The sequence below is a fragment of the Haliaeetus albicilla genome, chromosome 17 (assembly GCF_947461875.1).
Source record: "Haliaeetus albicilla chromosome 17, bHalAlb1.1, whole genome shotgun sequence".
NCBI lineage: Eukaryota > Metazoa > Chordata > Aves > Accipitriformes > Accipitridae > Haliaeetus > Haliaeetus albicilla.
The window spans coordinates 12,814,196-12,834,443 of NC_091499.1; the positions used below are offsets into that span (position 1 = coordinate 12,814,196).

The following is a 20,248-nucleotide window of genomic DNA, read 5'->3' on the forward strand; positions in this document are numbered from 1 at the left end:
GACCATTAAAATACCAGAAATCAGTTCTTGAAATCATCCTTAGCAAGGCCATCACTAAAAGCTTCATTGCTTGGGTGGACTCATTGTGGGTAGCAGCACTGCTGTTCGGAAAGAGAAAAGCAGTGTACTGATCCATGAAAGCAGGGCCATTCTGCATTAAGGCTCTGTACTAACATTTGGAAAATGAGAACCCACCAAGCAACACTTGCATCAGACCTCTTCAGCAACTTGGTCTTGTACATTCACCTCATCCTCCATCTGCGAAGTGAAGATAAGGATCTTTTCCAAGTGCTTGGCTTGCTTAGTACCAAAACATTTTGGGTGAGACTTGCACTTTCCTTTACATTTCCCGAGGGTCCGATCTAACAATAGTGGAGGGAGTACTTACTACCATAATAAAAGACAACTATTGGTATCACAACAGGTTTATGATCCCTTGAGTTCCTGGACTAGATGAGGCTCATGTTGCCAAAGATAACTATGCCAAATCTAGCACTTGCAACTGCAAGTGTGTTTTTCTCAACCTTTTTGGCTTTCATCTGTGCATATTTACAAGCCCTGAATCTGAAGTTCAAATAAATCCAATAATTCACTCAAACCCACCAGGATTTGAAAACATTAGGGAAGTGTCAAGATGTTATCGAGCTTGTTCTGCAGAAAAGAGTGCTTTAGAGTTTCAGAAAGAAATAGACAAGGGAGCAATTTAACGAGATGGTGGCATATTGAAACATGGATAGATAAGTAATTAATAGCTACCTTCTCTAAGTGAAAACTTTTCTGACTGAAAAATCAGTTTATATGAAAAACTACAAGTCAATTGCTGCCTTTTTTGGGTGGATAAGAACTGTCACGCACGTTAGCATCTCCATTACCATGAAGGATTTTACTCCTTTAAGCAACTCACAAAGACCTTCACATAAAACAGCATGTGGGAAGCAAGGAACTAACAGAAGGAGACACCAAAGAAAAGCTGACATTCATAACTAGAATTCTAATGAAAAATGTTATCAGGAATCCACGAAAACGGGAGAGAACTGCCACGGGAAGTCGAAGCTAAGGCAACAGGCTCATTTTAGTCCCTTAGGAGCAAGAGTAATTGCATGGTTGTATAGGTGCTGTTGTTAGGATACAGAATATTGGCTAAATAACCTCTTTATGTTGGTAGCCCAAAACATTTTCCTATTAAAAAGGTCCAATATTCATCTAGTAGATCTCGTAATTCAGAACCCTCTTAACTCTGACATGCAGGTTTCTTTACCAAATTTCTATACAGTTTCAAGTGGAACATATGGCACCTTAAAGTAAACAAAACAGGAGAGAGGAAAAATAGTCATGCTCCAAGAAGTAGGAAGTATAAACCCATTAATTAAGCATTTAATTCTTTTTATACCTCACGTCTGTCTTCACCGTTTAAAGTCTCTCTCTGCAATCAACCAATTTTGGGATTCACTGCTGTCATGCCAATCGTGGCAGTACTTCATCTAAAAAGGCACTGTCAAACATAATGAAGTTTTCCTTCAGCTTGTACCCACACTGGTGCTGCGTACAGCACACACACTGCTTGGTGAGGGAAGGTGGGGGATAGGGCTTTACCCGCCCTACTTCCCAAGGACTGCAGACAAATCCTAGTGGCAAAGGCACAACTGAATCACACTGATGGTTCAGACTACATGCCACAGAAACCACCTCGCACCCTCCTAGACAAGGTACAAATAGCACCCAATGGGCTATGAAATGTATTCAAGAATTTGCAATTGTTTTGTTTTCTTTCCAGCTTTCCTATTTTCTTTTCCAACCTGCACATGCCTCAGACTAAGGCACACTATAAACATGGAAAAGTTTCCCAGCACTTCACTGTTGCAGCTCAACCTCTCCCTCGAATCCACAGACACCAGTCCCTGTCCTTCACCCAGGGATGCTGCGCACAGAGCATGGGGAAGGACAGGGCAGAGAGATTCCCCATTCGGAAGGAGAAAATACATCCCTCTAATTGCTATTTCTGTTTCTAACAGTTTTTTTTCACACCGGTCCTACTGGAATTGGTGTTGACAGAGACCAAATAGTAGGCCAGGGCTTATAAGGCTTTGCAACATATAATGATAGTCACTGACACAATAAGCTGTGCATTCGTATGTGCTGAGTCAGGCGAAGGAGGCAGCACTGATATCCTGACTGTAAGCTGCATTTACAGTGCACATTTGGCTGCCTCACCTGAGTTATCCCTGCTTTATCTGTCCCTGGTAAGCTCTGGCCCGGCAGCTGACGCTCCTGAGCAGCTGGTGGCAGCGGCCATCTGAAACCAGTAAATCGGGCTGCCGGCTCCCTGGGCAGAAGCTGTCACTGTGCATTCACCCAGCACATAGTGCAGCAGGGCCCTGACCTACTCGGCCTCTGGGCATCACTGCAACATAAATGATGATAACCCAAATGCCAAAGAAGGGCAAACATTCAGTCCTGAACAACGGCATGCTTTACAGTGAAGGCCTTGCGGCCCAGAGCTTGAAATCTAAATTTATGCCACAAAAACTTCACAACGTGAAAGTCTGCATCAAAAAAACAGCAAGCTGCACTGTTTGGCGTCTCGGTTTCCAGCCCTTGTGAAGTCCAAATAGCTCAAATACAAATCTGTAATATTGCTCTCTGACTAAAAGCTATTTTAAACCAATTTTGGCAGCCACTGAGAGTCGTAACCAGGATGCCAGCTGTATGGTTTCTTGCTGCCTTCTCCCGGCTCCAACTGGCCAGCAGCGGTGAAGGGACACCCGCCTGCTCTGCTAGGGAAGCTCTGACACCTCCACCTTCCTTCAGACCAAGCGTGCTGGGTTCCTGTGGCGAGGAGAGCCTGCCTTTGTGCCGCTCCAAGGACAGATGAAGAATATGACTGATAAAAATCAGAATCTTCAAAGTTTCAAAAGTTCCCTTTCCATAAAACAAGCCTTAGAGAATAACTGATGAGCTGCAAAGCCCTTTTTTATAGGCACTCACTTGAGATGACCCACATAACTTATCCACTTTGCCACTTAACATTTCCAAACTTACAGCAGTATAAAAGCTTTTACAACCATGCATGATCACGTCACTTTTTTTGCTTTATGTATAAAGGCACCTAGTGTATTTTTTCATTTTTCAGCAAAAATGCAAATCTCCACACAAATACATGGACTGTGATATCCATTTACAAATACCTGAACTTCTAGCATTTGCTGATCCTGGTCACTACTGTGCTCCTCTCTACCTTTGCCACCAGCTTCCCCTGAAACATCTGAGCATGTTTCAGCTTTCCAAACACCAGCCGACCCAGAACTGCAGCTGGAACACAACTTGCCATTTAGCAGAGCTTCCTTTCCCTGGGTCCCCAGGTTGCAAAAAGCTCCCATCCCAGGGAGTGCATGATGGGAAGGCAAGATTAAACTTCATGACCACACAGCACAGGCTACAATGCATTAAACTAAATATAATAAAATACAAACAGAAATAAGCAATGGTCTGCATTAAGTAAATTCCATTTTTTTTTCAGTGCACTCTTCAGGAACCCATATATCTGCAGAAGGGATGAGTGTACTGCATCTGTGTTAGATGGAGGAAGGGGGAGAGATTAAGTCAGGAAATTTGGGAAGCAAAAGCAGGAATATCTGACATTGAGATAGCTCTGCAGAAAGAAGGGAGGGAATTTTTTTGCACGACCACGGCAAGGCCTGCAAAGATAGGAACCCGCAGGGGAAGCGGTGGGGGGTGGGAAGGGATGCTGGTCAAATGGCATTGCCAGCAGAGCGTGAGGTCAGTCAAAGGAGGTCATGTCATTCCTGCAGAAAACCCTGTCGGATTTATCCTACTGGGCAAGAACGATCACCCTCACAGAAAGAGTGCAATGCACACGCTCAGTCAACCTAAGCGACCCAGGACTCGGGCCATGGAAAAACAAATCCCAGGCAGCAAGGCCGTTCCCGACAAACTGGACGCAGATAGACTGCAGCTGCTGAAATACATAACTGGAGTGACATAATATTAGAACATACTTTTATGCTTACTAAGACAACAACAAACCGAAGCCTGAAGCTGTATTTTGGGCACACTAGCTCAAACTATCTTTAGACAGGAAAAGTGTGTGCGTACAGATGTTCCAGCAGGCATGGAGAGCAGAGAGCTGGAAAAAGCGCTCGCTCACTTCCGAGCCTTATAAAAAGTGCTTGTTGTAAATAAGGGTAGGAATAAATACACCAGGCAGTGCCAACTCAAAATTAAAAAAAGCCGGCAAGAAGCCAGTAGTTGGTCAGGGACTGGTGAGGTTTAATGGCTGCATACCTCCCCCAGCTTCGCTTCTCCCGATGGATGTTTTCAGGTGTTACCCCCTCCTGTGGTGTCGTCCCCCCCGCCAGTTTTACTCCTCTTGCCAGCTCTTTCATCCAGCTAACTATCTCACTTTCACAGATGCTCTCCTGGAAGCATGACTGAACCTATAAATTCAAGTCTACACATCTGTAACAAAAATAGTTTTTCTAAAAGCTATTCTTCTTCCCTATCGATGGTGACACACATGATATAGAGTTGCTGGCAATTCAGGGGTCTCGCTGCAGCTTTAAACACCAAGACAGAGAGTAATGCTCTGTCTCACAAGGAAAACAGCAATAATGGAACTTTTTTTTTTTAATATATATATATATGAAGCTGTTATTCTTAGAATCATTTCTATTTGTGAAGCACTGAAAAATGTAAGAAATGGCTTCAAAGCTCTTGTTCCGTGGAACAACTGGTATTTTTTAAAGTAAAACATAATTATCACCTCACTCCAGAAAAAACCTCAAGAGTCCATCAGTGTGAGGGCAGATCTAATTTACCACGATCACTGCTCAGCTTGCAGTAGTAGAAAGATGCAGGCAGCAACCACATGAAGTACAATTTAGACCTCCCTTGAAAAAAACCCTCTATAAATAGGACATAGAAGATTGGGACGCTTCCATGTTAGGTTATGACTGAGCCCTGCTTTTAGCCAAAAAACCCTAACGTGGTGTGGCAAAGAGCTGAGTTAAACCTCAGGCAGAGAAGGCCCTGCACCTGAGGGGCTTTCTGCCACAGGGAGCACACCTCTGCTGCAGCCCACAGACCCAAGATCCAGGCACACCAAGGACGGGGTCCCCGCATACATTGTGCACATGTCTAGATGCATTTTTCTTTGCTCCCCCCAATGTAAGGAAACCCTTGGTGCCATGACCAAAGCAAGAACTGCTTGCAAGGTCTCTAGAGGTAACCTGAGCGTACTAATGGTACAAAAGACCCTGCTCATCTCACAGCCTCCAAATCTTTCTTAATCTCAAACCTGTGGCAAAGCAGAAACCCCAAAGCTTGTGCTTTGGGCATGATGCAGAAGCGACTGCTCCTGCAAGCAGTGCTTGTACAAGACAACTGTGATTTGCAGGGAGGGGCACCTCCTTTGGGCTCAACTTGATTTGCTTTTATGGCAAATAAATTAGCCGTGGGCAATCATTGGGTTAATAGCGGCACGGCAAATTCCAGGCATGAAGACATGGGAGAAAGAGCACAGCTTTGGGTGACAGAGACAGGCCACCAGCCTGCTGGCGGCAGGGTGATGGGAGGAACCAGATAAAGGAAAACAAAAATGCGCCAGCAGGAGCAAAAAGAGATAGCAAAGAGACTGATTTAAAAAAAAAATAAAATAAAAAGCCAAAAGGAGGGAAGCTTGGCAGACAGGGACAGTGCTTGTGGAGGAAGCTCTACATGGTATTTTTAAACAGGGAAGCAGGAGCAGAGTTTAGCACTGGACCTGGAAGGGACTGGTCCACCCCCCACCCCCACCCCCCCACCCCCCCCCCACAGACAGACACAGACAGACACACACACACACAGTGCCAGCGGGGGAGTGGGAATAGAAGCTGAATTGAAAGTTCAGCTTCTTTCAACTGAATTTGTTAGTAGGTTCATCATCATTTTTTGACAGAATAATCTTTCCATGGTGAATTATTTCCACTGGAAAAAACAGGAGACCAACAAATTGCTGGATATTATTTGTGCCTTAAATAACAAAGCAATTAATGGCATTTTAGCAGGAACACATTCTTCTCTCCAGAAATAAAATCCCTATTTCATCTCATCTAAATTGCTTGGTCAGCTTCAAATGAGTGCAATATAAATCTCCTTCCCATACTGCTTCTGTTATCTATGATAAAGGGGAGAGACAGAAGGTAATCCTGTGTTCTGTATTCACTGACACATCATTTTCATGCTACACTACACTGTAATTTATTTCTAATGGGATAAACCTCTTGTAGTCTTCCTGCATTGTTCAGCCACATGCACATCCCCATCCAGTACCGAGACTGTGGGACTGGCAGGTGCAACATCCAGGGACCACGCTCAGTGGAATTAGGATGTCTGCTGTATATTTCAGCAGTGCTACAGCTGTAAAAGTAAACAGCTAGACTGTATAATTAAGGCACGCTTTTATTCCTTCCCACCCACTGCCTCCTAGAAGCAAGACAGTCAAAGAGTACAAAATTTTTCAGTACTTCTTGTAATTGTCAACTAAACTTTTAATTTTGCATCTAATCAGTTTGAGACAATCCAAAAAGACGTGCAGAACCGGAAGAGATTAAAGGATGTGGAAGCCAACTGACACTGAGAAGTCCTTACAGTCTTAGCCATAACAGAGATACTGCTTCACATGACGGAAAATATCTTTAAAGTTCTTTCTGCTGTCCTGATCAAGAGGAATACAAGTAAGTAAACCAAGGTATGAAAATAAAGCTGGGGCTTTGAAGGACTACATGTATTATTTTTGTTTACAAACAACATTTTCATAGGATTTAAGAGAAGAAGAAGATGATGATAAAACCCAGGGCTTTAGGTTTATAAAAGCTTTCTTCAAATTAAAAAAGTCTGGACTTTGGGCCAAACTGAGGATCCAGTTATTCTTGATACAGTCCTGAAATGGCTAGGTGGAAACAGAAAGCTACCTATCACGTTCCTGCAGAAATGAATATATTTTTAGAAAATGTCCACGTTTATTTGTAAAACATTTTTCTCTGTTAAAATGTGCAAGACTAACACAGAATACTTATCTGCTGCCAGTTAATAAACAACATTAGCAAGCACCACAACTTAAAGAGACAAGAATCTCAGTACTACTATGCCTTTCACACCCACCTCTCTACTTCAGCGGGTTACTATACTCACATACAGAGTGCACCTTACAAAGTAAAATATTCTCTAATTTGCTATCTAATACTTATCTAGCTAATTCTACAGCCCCATCATTCCAGCAGTTTACAACAGCATTCGTCTCATCTGATTCAGACACAAGGTAGAAATTTGCAGCCAAGACAGTCATCTCTCCTGATTTCCTTTACCATCGATGCAAAGTGACAGTCCCTTCCAGGGCACATGTCACACCATTTCAGGTACCCATTTTCGAGGAGGTGAACGAACCGCTTCGCTGCCTACAGAAGGGATGAAGAGCTCTGCTGAGGCCATCTGCATCCAGACAAATCCCTGCTCTAAGGGTGCTGGCAGCAGGAAAGCTGGGTCTGGTCTCCTGGGCCAAGGTCACTCACAGCAGTGTTTCAGCAGCTTTGCCATCTCCAGCTGGACTGGGGTCCTCAGTGTGCCCCAAGCCCCCGGGCAGGATGGTGACAGCAACAGCAAGTCTGCAGAGAAAGGGCAGAAGAAATCTAACGCCGGGCACTGGCAGTGGGGTTGCAGCTGCTTTATACTGCTTCTCCCTGCAGATTATCAATCTGCCCTGTTAGCTTTGGTTTACCAACAGTTCACGCTTCAAAAATTTGACAAAATACCCCAAAGGCTAACTCCTGCTGAACTCCATCCCTGCTGCCATGACCAATTTGTACTATGACTTTGTTCTAGGGATGTATCTGCAACCACTTATGCGAAGGGCCCAAATGACTTGATTCAGCCTAGCTAGGCAGACAGCGCTGCTCACGTCCGCGTTGGGTCACGTGAGAAGAGAAACGGCCTCAAGAAGGCCGGCTACCAGTTTAACAGGGTTTCCAGCTGAGATTCTGCAAGCAAAACTCCCTGCAGAAACCGCCGAGCAGCCTTGCCAGATGCTCCTGTGGCTCTGCAGAGCGCCAGCCGGGGAAGCTCTCGGGCACCTGGAGCTGCCCCCTGGCAAGCCCCCAGCTCTCACGACTAGCCTCTGCTGCATCCCAGCCTACCTACAGGGTTTGGTGCCAACCCCTATTCTGATGTCTGCTGATGTCAAAATTTCAAATGCAGCAGGTCCTGTGTTTATTTAGGCTCTTCTCGTCCAAAACTCCCTCTTAAATGCAACCCAGATGAGCATCTTGGCATTGAGAGCACACACAGCGGCTGCCCTTGCTGTCTCCAGCCCCACTTAGCAGACTGTTTTCAAAAGGGAGCAGAATCATTTTAGATAGACTGCCTTTCACTGTGGTTGGAAAGGGGCTCCTTAATCACGCTCCCAAGCTTGGACTCTGGTTTCTGAGCATCTCTGGAGAGAGAGGGCAGCGTAACTCACACAACCAATAACACAGGAAAACGCTGTGCCTTTACTTAGCTGCTTGTGATGCTTATCAGTTCTCGCAGGGAAAACGCATGACTTCGCTCTCGGCTGGCAAATAGATGACTGTACTTCGTCATCCACTGGCTCGAGACACGAAGGATGGTGTCACGTGAAACGCGCGGGTCTGTTCGCGCCTACTGCCACAGCTCATCCTGCTGCAGGGGGGCTCCGCTGCATGGAAGAGGGCAGGCAGAAAGCAAACCTTTGAAAGCGATGCTCAATCACAGGCCTCTCGTTACCAGGAGCAAGTTATCCTACAAGGCCACCGAGAAAGACTGCTGGAGGAAGAACCAAAAGGGCTAAACCTGGCTAGCTGGAAAGGTTGTGGTAAATGGTAATAAATGCCCTTGAGGCATGTGCAAATAGAACAGCAAGATTAAATCCGGGAGGAAATTGTTGGGATTCTCACTGGGAACTACTCCACAGCAGAAAGCTTGGGTTTGGGTGCTGGAACTGCCTCCCCAGGCATGGGGCTGAGATCTCACCTCAATCTTTTAAAGCTAGGCTAGTTAAGAAATAATAGGAGGTTGGCAGGGAGAGCGCGAGCAGGTGATCAAATAAGCCTCTTCTGCCTTAAATTGCTAACTCTGAAAAATCGGCTTCTCATCCAAGAGGCTGATGACACTGTCACTAGGAATAAAAATGATGGCTGTTTGTACCCAAGTGTAGATGTTGAAAAAGGAGCAGCAGAGGTGAGGTAGCACAACTGGCCTAGCAAGAAGGGTGCAAGCTACTTCAATCCTGATGCACAAGAAGGTGCTAAGCTGCAGTGATAAAAGCAGGGAGAATGAACAGGGTCTGATAACTATCCTGGGAAAGCTGAGTTTGCATAAAGGAAGCAGAGTTATAAAGAACAAACAACTGAAGTGCTATTTGTACAAATGAAGAAAGGATAAAAAAAAGAGCATGGGAGGTTTTGTCCCCATGTTCTACAACGTGGTCTAAAACTCAGTAAACTAAACATTTTTTTACTGTAATAACTGCCATCATCTAAAACACCAAATGAAAAAACCGCAGAACTGTATTAAGTCAAACATGCAAGTACCCATAAATTAGGAAGGTAAGGGCTAGCTTTCGCCTCTGAAGACGATCTGTAGCTACAGTTACATCATCTTAGGTCACTTTTAAATAAAGCTACAAGCAACATCTTTACTCCCAGTGCAGTGTGTGAAACATGTGCTTTTCTACTATTTCCACAGCAACTTGTTTCACCTACTAGCCCCTGCAGGCAGCTGTGAAACCAGAAAAAGTAGCGTATTGTCCACTGTTCCTAATTAAAATCCCATAATCTTGTGGTCAGAGAGCTCTGGAGAACTGGTGGGGTCGCATGATTTGCTTGAGGTCAGACAGAAAAAGCATGCTAGACCAGAGATGACGGATCTCTTGGCTCATGCGTGCAATGCAGCACTCTGCAGCCAGGGCCAGAAAAGCAGTCACTGGGAAGCTCTGGTTCCTCTCAGTAACCTAACCTTAAATAGTCTAAATCTGCAAAGGAGAAAACACCACGTAAGCTCCACCCCCCCCCCCCCCAAGTGAACCAAGAGTAACTTTTTCCCCCAAAGCCTTCTTGCACCCGCAGATGTTGCTCTGGAAGCCAACGCGGCTCTGCCGTCTGTGCTGCTCTTCTTTAGCCGCTCTCTGCAGTTTTTCTGTGTGATTGAGCGCCAGTAAGCGTTCACACTCCAACTAATATCTGGTCTGACCATTTGTGTGTTCCTCCAGCTGCTCAAGAGCCCATCTGCTCGGACAGGCTTGCTGGCTTCACTCTCAGCACACGACCCAAGTGTTTCCATCACGTACCCTGGCGAACTTGGGGGACACACTGGTGACAAAGTGACAGATCTTTGCATTTGTGACAAATTCACTCAGTCTGTTACCTAGTATTTTCCCCAGGTATTTACTTCTGGAGGCATGAGGCATCTGTGCCTTTGGTGAGTTTCCAACACTCACATCCACATGTTAAAATGGAAATAACATCTGAGTGGAAGACTCCTAGTTTGGTCTCTACATTTGTATTTTCAATGACTAATTTTGTTTAAGTTGGTAAACGCAGCTGTTGCCTTGCCAGTTGGTGACATTTCCTTTTGGACTTCCACGCTGGTTGGTGTGTTTCTGCCAAGATGTGTAAATTGACTAATTCCTTGTATTCCTTTGCCTTTTTATATAATGCTTCAGTTGGGATTTGCTGAAGGTCTCCCGAGATTTGTTTTCCTAAGTAATTATTAGCCCTGCAATGCCCGACAGTCTTTACTTACATGTTTACTTACATGTTTTCTGTCACTTTTAAGCATCCCATGCTCAGGATGCTGGGTCTAACTGATGGAACACTTCATTATATTATATCTAGCAGCACTTTTTCTCATGGCGACTTGGTCATGCCAACATCAAGTCAACAGCAACCATAAAGAGGTGACAGAATGCACATCTGTTTTACACCAGCGTTACCCACAATGAACCATTCACTCAGCTCTCCACTTACTTCAATGGTTCAAGCTTGTCAAGACTTCACAATTATTATAAATACATACTTGAAAAGAGTAGATTAATCTCTTGAAAAAGGTAATAAAAATACCCTTCCCCCTCCCCAAGAACCCCAAACAAACAACTGCATCAGATTGGCAGGTAATCTGTCTCAAGCCAGGGAGAAGGAGAGGCTATCAAAATATCTGGCCATTCCTTTATCTCCTGAATTGAAATGGCTGAGCTGAAGCTATAAGAGAAAAAAAATTAGAATCTCTGTTTTGTTTTGGTTTTTCACTTTTCATGACTGTACCACTGAAAGGAATAGAACTTCTCTTCAACTGTTTCAATTGCTTATATGACCTTTCTAGGATACTTTAACTGGAATGCAATCTCTCCATCAGTCAGATTACTGTTTTTTTTCCATATTCCTGTATTTCTTGAAGAACTCAGCAACTATTCATTCAATCATTTTTCAACAACGGTCTCTACCTGCAGCTTCTCCAAATTTTGTTTTTAGTGAGTTTTTCACATCCGCCTTTGTGCTGTGAGATAGCATTTCTACTTTGGCATTTTCAGTCCCTTTGGCAAAGTCACAGCGCTCCTCCCATCATTGTCCTTCTTTTCCTGTCCTATAGAGTTTTCACTTGTTAACCTCAGGCAGGCCTACTGGGTGGTGGCACCTTATCTGTTGAGCTGAGACAGACAACAGGGAAAGGGACAGCTTTTTCAGGAACTAGATCAGCTTCTTGGGCAAGGCTATCTGCTTTATTTCTCTTGGGGCCCTCTACTCTTCTTCTGAAACTGACCTTCCTGCTGCTTTTGCTGGATGCATTCAAACATCTGGTGTTGGCTTTGATATTTCCATCCTTGGAAAGCCCACTATTTGGGCTTGCTTAGCTGAAAATCAGTTACATTTTTAGCAACCTATGCCTTATTTACTTGGTAGTAAAACCAAAAGAAACACTTCTAATTCTCCTGCAGAGGTTTTTTCTTTTTGGTCCTGTCACAAAAAATAACAATCATATCTAGTGCACGTGGAGATCTGCTGAAGATACGCACTGTGTTTGCTTCCAATACACTCAGATCACAATAATTCCACCAACTGCTCTGGGGACATCTTTACACTATGCCTACGCATCACCAAGAGCCTCGAGAGCAGGCAGAGCTCTGCCAGGCCCCCTGTTATTGCTTTGGAGACAGAAGATGATGCTTGGCCATCGATTCCTCCATTCTGTCACCGTCCCTAACCCTGAGAAGGAAGTCTCCCCATTAGTAAGCAGATGTCAGGCTGAGGAATTTGGTCCAAGTCTGCTGACAGCTCTTATCTCATCATAGTAGTTGCCTGTTGGTAACACTGTGTAATTGTCATTTCATGTACTGTGTTTGAAATCTAGTTCAGAGCAACTGACCGCTAATTGGTTCCCAGTCTATAAGCTATTTTTCTGCCTTGGAAGTCATAATTAATGCTACTCCCTCTGAGTTATGATCATCTTGCTTCATGAATATGTTTTAGCTTTGTTTTCATTCTTAGATTGCTCTTCATCAATTCCTGGTCAGAGACATTTTGCTTACTCAAAGAATTTTACTTAATGTATTCGTCCATCTCTTTCACCTGCACCTCTTTTGTTGTTGCAGCCCTTCTTCCAGTGTTCCAGAAACCTACTTTCAGTGGTTGGGGGTTTTTTTCCAACACTTTCCCCAAAGAAGTTCTCAGAGGCTTGCCTGGCTCATGGTTTTCACCAAAGCAGGTGTATCATTTCACCCAAGACAGAGTCTGCCACTCACCTGGCACGTGGTTTGCTGGAACTGCTACCATGCCATCTTCCTCTAATCTGCCTTTTTTCCAAGGACCAATTTTTGCCTTTAGCTGAACCCCAAATACAGAGTGGCGTATTATTGCTTTTCATGTCAACCATGTTGTTTGACCAGTTTGGATCATGAGACTCTACAACCTTGCCCTCAGTGAGTTCGGTTGCAACCTTGTTTTGGTCGTTGGGTTAGGTGGTACCCATGCACCACCAACCGCTAAGAGAACACAGCAGTTTTCCTGTCACCTATGTTCTACTTGATAAGGATGCTGCAAGATGAAAAGATTGCAGAGTACTCACATTTTACAGTAACAACAGCCATTTCAATACCTGGCTTAAAAAAGAAACCACATCTTGTAACTCAGAAGCAGCTGCGTTCTGTCTCCAGAGCTGCTGTGAATTGTTCATACCTTCTTCAGAATGACATTTTGCATTGCCTCCCTCGTCCTCAGCACACTAATACGTTAGCAGTTATTACCACCCGAATCTTATCCAGGTTCACGTTAGGACTCCCTAAATACAGTGAAACACAGAAACTTCACACCTACTGAAGCTGGGAGAAAAAAAATTCAGAAAAATTTTTTTTGGCTACTGAACTAGCTCATATTCTTCTATACTTATGGTGCTATTTGGTTCAGCAGATGGAGAATGAAAAGGAAGGTCCCTTTTGCCAACTATTTATTCTACTTCACGTGAGAGATGTTATCTACACTCAGGCCCCATGTGACAAACTCATTCTGGACCTGACAGTGAGTAAACTGTAAGGGTAGAGCAGACTGCACGTGCATGGCCAAGCCACAGACCTGAAATATTAACATTCAAACCTCAGGATTCAAGAGAGACCCAAAATGGGCCAGCAGTGAACAACAGTTCATCACTGCAAAAAGCCCAAGCCTTCAGGGAGACAGGCTCCACAGAGGGGGGAAATTTAAACCCAGAGAGGGGAGAAGGAAAAAAACAAGAGTTCAGGGTTGAAAGAGAGTCTTCTGGTTAAAATATGAGACAAAAAATGCTATTATTGGAGATATTTGGAAATCAGTGTCAGCCTTTTAATCTTGCCAAATCAAGACAGAAGACACAAACACGGAAGACAAAGAAGAGACATTCAGAAGAACATAAAAACCAGAGACGACTTAACGATACTTGCAGATAACCAGCTCTCAAGCAGTATAAATATAGACTAAGTGTAACCAATGTATAGCTTGCCTTAAAAAAGACAAACCATCTGCATTTCACCTCTTCTTGTTAACACACCATAACAAACAAACAGCCATGTAAAGGCTAAAGCAAATAACAAGGGACCCCAGGTTGTGTTAAAAACCTTCTTGTATAACCCCAAGCAACTTCTCTGTGCCTCAGCTTACACACACATAAAAGCTGTGTATACTGCAATAGGTGTCTGTAAGATGGGTTTAATTAAAATTTGGTGGTTAAAGTACTGTTCAGTGTACTCTGATACTCTGATAAAAGTTAAGTAATTTGGCCATTTGTGGTTATCTGATACATCATTTCTCCTGAGAAAACACAGCTTTTTTCCAAAGTACAGAGTATAAAAAGTGCCCTGTGTTTCTGAAACTGAAAGAGACTCTTGAACCCACTTGTTCAAATCCAGACTTTAAAATGCCATAAGCAACGCCCCTAGACTTACTGAAACGCGGACAATCGCACTGTGGAGTTACTCTCCGCCGAGAAGGAGCGATCGGCAAGCGGATACAGGACACAGCCGGTACCTGTCTGCACTAACTCCCCACCAAGTCTCCAGGAGAGAACTTCCAATGTGCTTGTTTTCTAGCAAAGAGCAGGTGTCTGAGTAAATACAGGTGTCACTAAAATCTGTAGCTATTAGGTCTCAGATGAAGAAAAGAGGAAGTTGAAGGAATACTGAAATGACTAGTTCAGATTCACAAGAGAACAACTAGCTTCTGTTGCCCCAAGTAATTACAATACTGCTTCATTTGCTTTGATTATGAATTTTAATTTTGTGACACTTAACTTTCTTTGCTTGGCCTCATAATGGCTAGACAACAAATCTGTGGTGACTGTGCTGCAGTTTCGTTCCTACCTCTTGACTGTTAGCCCTCTTTCATGGAGCACGTTTTAATATTATCTGTACTTCCAGATAAGCCGGGCTGCTGCCACAATGCTCCATCAAGATCAGGTTTGTTTTCAGCTTTTGATCTTACTGCTTGTGGAAAAGCAGTAAGTGCAGACATGGAAAGGCAAGAACTGAAGCATCAGCCCAAAGAGGAATGGGCCCCAATCCCTGTTCCTAAAAGCAAGTACTTGAGATACTTGGGAAGCCCAGAGAGAACACAGGGTCACCTCCTCCTTAGTTTAACTCCTCCACTGCTGTAACTCTCTTGCCTTCCATTTTAGTGCCTGCTGAGCAGGCAGAAGAAATACTTAGGGGATGAACACCAAGGGAGGACTTTCTTGCAGAATATTTTTGTTTCATTCTTCATTAGCAGGTGGGCGACAACCGTACATAACGATGTGGGTGAGCACATGGGGGTTTCATGGAAGACAGAGTGCCAACGTTCATTCCCAGGAGGCTCAGTCTCACTTATGTGACACCCACGTTCACAGTGCAATCACAACTGCACCAGCTACAGTCTTGTGGGAGCCTCTGTTCACAGGATGCTGGTTAAAGGTATCCTAAATCCCACCCCCATCTCCGATCATCCCAAGTCCTCTGACAGCAGACTCAAACTCAGGATCCTTTATAGTAATGGACAGCTATACCAACAGCTTCGCCACTAGTATCATCTGCCAAAGAAGTACTTTTCATTATGTGTTTTAAAATATATATTAGCCTAATATATTAGCCTGATTACTTATTCCTTACCAACTTCATAAAACAACAGCACTAAAGAAGACCAGCAATACAGGAGTTTTTGATGTTTGCAACTTGCTTACAGGACCCAAAGCTAGGAGACAGCAACATTGCATCAAGAAATGTCACATTAAGGTTTCCAGTAGCTTCAATATTTCCCATTTCATCAAATGAAAAAGGGGGTAGAGAAAGGAAGAAACGGTATTTCTGCTCCACTTACTTGACAAATGCAAGAAACTGCGTATAGAAGAGATCATCTGACACAACCTCTCTGAATCTTGCTGAAACACACAAGCAAAGTGAGATCAGCCCAGGTAACTATAATTTGCTTCCGTGGTTTAGGCAAATGGTTTAAAACCCCAAAGTTTCTGGATACCTTGGCTGAATGCTTCCAAATAATGAGTACCTGCATGCAAGTATGCTTGCCAGTAAATAGGTTTCAGAATTCAGCACCTATCTATCTACACCACTTCAGTCTTTCAACAGATTAACTCCGTATGACAACTTAGCTACAAGTCTCAGCCTGGAAGCACTTCCCTCCCCCCTTCACCTAAATCATAGTCAGAAATGCTCTGAAGGAGATTAGGGAGATGATTTTGCAAAGCACAAAGCACTGACCTAAATGTGTTCCCGTTTAAGTAGGCGGAGGTTCTAAATTTGACTGAAATGGCAACGTTCAGTCCAGCCCTTTGTATTTTTCAAGATCTGCGTAAGCTTTTAAAGCCTCTCATTTCATTTAAAGTAGGTTTCACCATCTCTAGAAATGTTTTCTGCTCTTAGCCTATTTTGCTATAAACATACTGACAAACTGCACATACACATATTCTGCTGAATCTAGAGAAATGAAAGGTTTTGAGCTTCACCTGCTAGCTCCAAAACAGCAACAGCTGCACGTGATGCTCTGCCTTGTGCCAGCATTTGGTAGCAGTACTCCAGCATATAGGAAGGATGGCTGCTTCATCAGACGATGTGCTCTCTAATCTTTTACACTAGGCAAGGAGATCCTAAAATATAGGCCAGCCGCATTTCTTATTTTCATCTGTACAACACTGTTAAATCAATGGGATTTGCATGGATTAGAAAAGGACAAAATTAGACTATTTTAGTAATGGTAAAATGACATTAAGATTATAACCCATCTCACACTCCCAAGACTAATTACTTCCCAACTCAATGTATTGGAAGGCTTCTTCTGCCTAACAGAGTCACGTCAAATGAAAATAAAATAGTTCTCTTTTTTTTCTTTTAGACATGATATATTTTAAAACTGAAACAATTAATCACTTCATTTTCTTTAAAGAGTGAAAAAGGAGCACAGGCTGCTATGCTACTTGGTTAGAAACACCAGACTCGGAGGCTGCTGCCAGCTCACTGAACCCTGAGCTATGACATCTTAGCTGGCCATGATGTACTTCCTTTTGGAAAATGGAGCTCTCTTCTACACCAGTGAGGTTGCTGTTCCCCCCAGCTGCACCTGTATGGGAACATTCAGATAAAATGTCACCGAGGTTTTGAAATGATAACCAGAAAACGTGCTGTGGTATTAATTCTGCTAAACATTACAAAAGCTTGAATTTTAGTTTTTATTAGCCTCTGCAAGGCTGAATTTCCCAGAATGAAGTAATTGGTGTCTCAAAATCATCTGAAAATGGTTTTGTTGTCCTCACACTAAAGCTCTACATCCCCCCCCGCTGAGATACATATAAAATAGCTAATCTGAGAGCAACTCACACGTTGGTTTTAAAGGGACCCAAACATAAAATGCGTGGAAAGATACCCAGGACGATGCAGAGAAACACACTTCGCACATGTCGGGGACACGAGCGCTTTGGTATCGCGTAAGAGATCACCAGCCACCAAAGAACCGGTGGCAGCTGCCCATCTGTATGCTGCTCCGGTGCACGGCCACCGCAAGTCATCTCAGCCCAGCTTAGCCTACAGCTAAAGCGGGTTACTCCATTTGTAGCCGATGACAAATGAAGGGGATATTTGCTTTTAATGCAGTGAAGATTACTATGGGCAACAAGTTATTAACACAGAGCCCATGTGGACACTTGTTTAGCGGTCGCCCCTCCAAATATTTGGCGTCGAGTGCCAGTCTGGGGCCGTACCCGCAGCTGTGGGGTGGCTCAGGCTGGGGGGGGTCCCAGTGCAGGTCCACACACAGCTTAGCGATCCCGGGGTGAGCAACTCCGTCAGCATCCCGAGCTGAACCCCTGGCTGTCCTATATCAAGAGTGATAATTTTCATAGCATTTTCCTCCAGAAGGCAATTTATTCTGGCTGCTTTGTTTCAAGCTGCTCGCATCCATCGCTCCCTGTACCCTCAGCAAACGCAGGGCTGGTTTACAGCCTCTGTCCTAGGGACTGCATCCCAGCAGGGTTGCATGCGTGCGCTACAGTTTAAGTACTTTGGGACTGCTCAGAGTGAAATGCATAAAATGCTAATGTATTACTAGACTCCTACAATATTTTTAAATAGCATCTCTGGTATATGGAAGCATTTTACAAGCAAGTCACTGTTCTATGACACCAAAGATTTTTATTTTATCTTTTAAAGTTTAAATATCATAGAAAAGTGGGTGTTGATAGGATCTGCCAGCAGCACAAACAAGTGTACGAATCCAGACTAGAAATGAAACCATTTCTCCACAACGGGGAAATTAAGGCAAAGCAACAGAAAAAATCCACAATATACAGCACCTTAAAAGTATCGAACAAGCAAGTAGAACAAAGATTTCAAAGCACATTTGGACATGCCCTTCTTCAGGCAACATGCTAAAACCACTACTTCTCCTCCCCTTCTCCTTGACAGACGGTCTGACTGGGCCCGAAGCCACACCACCAAGCTGTGATCCTGGCAAAACCCACAAGGTAAATAAGGTTGGACACAAAGTGCAACTGGATGAGACGCATGCGAGTGCTGAAGGATGGGATGCTGGCCATTTAGCAAGCAGCACAAACTGCTCTGAAACAATGCTCCGGCGCAATGCCAAGAGTGCTCTGGAGGTAAATGCTACATATCCAGGGCTGTATCCATCTCCAGTTGAGGCCCTCGTGCATTTAAAAGGTTAAACGCTTCAAATTTCCTGGGCAAATCCCAATTCTGTTCATATTTCTTCAAGCTACTAAAAAACCTCCAAGCAACCCACAACAAACCCTCAATTATCCAGTTAACATTTAGTAAATTTTGTTTTCTTCTGTGCTGCTAGTGTGGCATGAAGATCCAAGAAAGTGCTACCATGCTCTTTTGCAAGACAGGATATATTTTGTGAGTACCAAACCACCTATATGTGTGCTTTGTAAGAGCAGCTGGTTCCCTCAGAGCTAAAAAACACTGAGGAGATGCTAAGTCACATTATTTGGGCATTTTCTTTTGTTTTAGCATTGTGTAGCGGAACCATCTCCGTGAGACCCAATCAATAATCAAAGCTGGCCACCGCCAGATGACAAATCTCTCTGCTTCTGCAGGCTTAAATGTTGAATTACCGATGCCATTCGAATTCTGGTTCGCTTTTAACTTCAGATCAAAGCTAACATAGCTGGGAAGACAATACTTTCCACCCTCCACCTTCCCCCCCTCCTCACTGCTCTGAAATCATCTGTCTCCAAGCCAGAAGTCTAAATGGAGTGTAGGGCGAGTTCAAAACAGAGAAGGTTGATGGGAGTCTACTGCCAATTCCGCTCTGCAGTCACAGCTTGCTCCCACAGCTCCATTAGCTGCCTGCAATCAAGGGCAGCCGACTCAGTCCTGCTTGCTGTCCAGGTTTAATAGGTTCAGCTAGTTAATGAGCAATGGCTAGATTGCATTCCAAGACTTCCCATCATTCACAAAGCAATTAAGTGTACACTTCTTGGTCTCCTCCAGGAGCCCGAGAGGAGTGCCTCATTCTACTGAGAGAATAAATGCAAGCCGCAATTTTCAAAACTGAATAGCGCGACACAGTGGGAAACCATCAGAATATTCACCTTCTCTAAGTATCAAGCCAAATGCATCGCTCCTTTTCCACAAGCCTCTGAAGGGCTCCCGTACCTGTACAACCCTGGATTATAGATCGCTTTTGCCAGATGAAACCAAGAGCTATAAGCCACTGGGAAGCATCTCAGTGAGCTGCTGACAAAGCAGGCTAGGGAGCTGTCGTGTTAAGGAAACAAAAGATACTTAATTTGAAAGCCACTGCAAAGGCAGAGGCACTTTTTACATGTATACTTTTTACACATTCCCAGCGGAGGACTGCAAGGCACCTTGCAAACAACAAAACACTTATCCCCAGATTTACAAAGCTCAGAAGCTACATGACTTGAGCCCTCAGGCATCCTTCACAAAACTGGGACTATGTCCCCAGAGGATGGGGCTACCTCCAAGGGCAGAGGTGGGGAAAAAGCAAGCATTTTTTTTTTCACTTGCACATGCCCATTCACCCCCCATGCTCTTGCGCAATTTTACTGCTGTTAACGTACATACCATTACTGCTTCAATGCCCCTTCCAAATGTTTGTGTCATTTCAAGTTCCCGTTTCCCAGGCAAAGAGCCTACTGTTTTCGGGTGGTAACTTCTCCAGCAGCGCAAAGGATCCTCAGCCTCAAGTGG

The 20,248-nt window shown here is 44.0% G+C and overlaps 1 protein-coding gene across 3 annotated transcripts in view; it reads right to left on the reverse strand.

The window, feature by feature from the left end:
* Nucleotides 1–20,248, reverse strand: part of BACH2 (BTB domain and CNC homolog 2) — a 197,100-nt gene that overhangs the window by 119,325 nt on the left and 57,527 nt on the right. The window contains exon 1 of one of the 3 annotated variants that reach the window (XM_069804873.1): nucleotides 16,522–16,675. The exons of the other annotated variants lie outside the window; for them this stretch is intronic. The gene's annotated coding sequence lies outside the window, so the exon portion shown is untranslated. Of the gene's footprint in view, nucleotides 1–16,521; nucleotides 16,676–20,248 lie in introns of those variants that run through there. 3 annotated transcript variants of the gene reach the window in all.